This window comes from Microtus ochrogaster, chromosome 6 (assembly GCF_000317375.1).
Source record: "Microtus ochrogaster isolate Prairie Vole_2 chromosome 6, MicOch1.0, whole genome shotgun sequence".
NCBI classification, from domain to species: domain Eukaryota; kingdom Metazoa; phylum Chordata; class Mammalia; order Rodentia; family Cricetidae; genus Microtus; species Microtus ochrogaster.
The window spans coordinates 5,136,759-5,139,416 of NC_022013.1; positions in this window are offsets into that span (position 1 = coordinate 5,136,759).

The window sequence follows — 2,658 nt, forward strand, 5'->3', positions numbered from 1 at the left end:
GCTCAGGGACCAGCAGCCATCTCTGCCTGGGGCCCACTGCCTGCTGCCACATGGCCCGCCACCACTGCTCTGGGACCAGCAGCTGTCTCTGCCTGGGACTGGCTGCTCCCAGGGCCCGCTGTCTGCCGCCACATGGCCCACCGCCACCGCTCGGGCCGCCGCTCTGGGACCGGCAGCCATTTCTGCCTGGGACTGGCTGCTCCCAGGGCCCACTGCCTGCCACCACATGTCCTGCCGCCACCACTTGGGACCTACAGCATTTCTGCTGCCTACTGCCTACTGGGATCTTGCAGCATTTTTTTAAAAAAGAATAACAAATGGTGCTGCGTGACTAGGATGATTTGCCCACCCCAGACTTCCACCTGGGGCCGGAGTTCCAGCTGTAGGCGCCGTCCAGGACTCTGAGCTCCCTCCTGGGGCAGAATCAGGACTCGAGGACCTTCTCTACAACCACCCACGTGTTCCATCTGCCTGGATGCAGCTCCTCCAAACAACAAATCAACTAATCATGAGTGTCCCCATCTCGGCCAGCTTAACCATCTCTTTTAACCCAAGGGATTGACCGTTGAGCTCCTGGCAACCCTTTGCAGTTTCTAGGGATGGGGGAACCTCCAACCGTGGGCTTTCAGGGCCTCGGTTGTTCCCTTCACTGGCATTCAATTCGGCTTGTCTCCTGTGCTAAGCCTGTGCCTGAGACAACTGGCCTTAGCCAGCCCCTCAGCTCACTCGCGTCTGGAGGCCCGGGGTCTCCAGTTCTCCCTCTTTTTCTCTTTTCATTCCTTTTCTTCCTTCTTTTCATCGTAACTGCTGCTATGGTGCAGCACACCACTACGGTGCGGCCTGACCTTGGCTGAATCCCTCCTACCCGGGAATCCCTCTCCCGTCCGAGGCTCAAGTTGATTCAGCCAGGTTATAGCACCCCCTGTGAGCTTGGATGCCTGTTCACAGGGCCTGGGTGTTCATGCCATCTGCATCTCGCCTTAACGGGGAGCCGTTCTCGTTGTAGGCTTGAGTTGCCACGGTTTTTGTGGGTGTTTTCATGGCCTTGACCATGGAGCCAAGCCATCCAGACCTATCACTCCGGCTTCGTGCTTTAAATGCCTCACACTTATCAGTCTCTGTCCAAAATGGCCCCAACTACCTTAAAAAAAATTAAATGGCCGGTTTTTTGGGTTCCAGCCTTTTGCCCCTCCCCTCTGCCACTTTTGTTATGGCATGGCGGCTCACCAACAGAGCAGACAACACGTGGCAGTCGCCATCTTGGCTGAAGGCCAGATGGGTCAGGTGACTTTTTCTGCCATCTTGGCTGAGGGCCAGATCACGTGACCACACTCTCCCAGTTTTACCCCGCCTTTTCACTCGGTTTTCACTAAACTCCTCATGCTAACTCTGTTAAATGTGTTTTGAGCAATGGTCAAATGCCTTTAATAGGGCCCGTCAGAGGCGTCCACATTGCCCAATTCTTGTTCACTCTATGTATAATAATTGTTTATTACATCTCATTTCAGACTACAAAACATGAGTCTTATATTTTAAACTGGGGTATGTACCTTTAAGTCTCTTAAGCTGTTCTCTACCATTGTCAGTTCTGCCACTAACCTTATATTATGAGCAGTTCTTTCCCTCTCTCTGCCTTTTTACAAATGTAAATCTTACCTGCTGAGAGCCAGTGTGGTCAAGCTCAGACCCAACTTTCCAAACAAATTCTATACTATGGTTATACCTGATAAACAGCCCTCAACTGCTCAGAGATCTGGGGAATGTGATATTTAAGTATTTAATTATTAAAAACTTTTCACAACAACAAAAAAGAGACAGGTTGGCTCCCAGCAGCAGCTCTCTGCTCCCTCCAAAGAAGACAGAAGACAGACACGCGCAGAAGAACGTCTTTCTGCATTTCGCTTCGACTGCAGAGCGCTGACCATTGGCCAACCCTGCCTTTTGCCTAAAGTAAAGACCTCTAGATGTGGACAGAATCGCTGGAATCGACAGCCTAGCTGCTCAGGTCAAGGTAGGCCTGTCTTCCTACAGATTTCTTAGCCCACAGGATCTTCTGGAGCCTGGCAGGCCCTGCGCTAAACAGCAAAGGTCAAGTGCAACCTTCAGCGACCATGGAGGACCCAAAAAAGAGTAGCTCTGGGTGCCAACCAAGTAAGTTCTCTGTCATTTTTTAATCAGTAACTCAAGTAAAATCTTATCCTTCTCAAAAGATCTCTGACAGTTTAATAGCTGAGAGGTTTTCCCAGATTACCTCACCAAACAAATTTCAAACCAAATTTATCTCTTATGCTACAGTCATTATATGTCTAAAACTTCTGTTTTCACAAACCCAAGGAGTTCTCGTGAGTTCCAGGGAGCCGAATTAAAGAATCCACCTTAAACAGGTCAGATACATCCCCCTCAATTCCCTGGTCCTAAATTTTTTTTCCCTTAATTTAACTTTGTTCTTTGTTCTGCCAATACCTTAGGGACACCAGACATTCCCATGCCACAGACATCGGTCAGAAGCAAAGAGACCAGCTATGCCAGGATGTGACCAGCACCCAGCCTTCTCTCGCACCCCCCCCCAAAGACAACGCCCACAATCAGCCGGAAGCAGTCTTGAGAGTTCGCCGCCCCAGTTCCTTTGGGCTGTGGTGCCTGGTCTCCTGCTTTTTA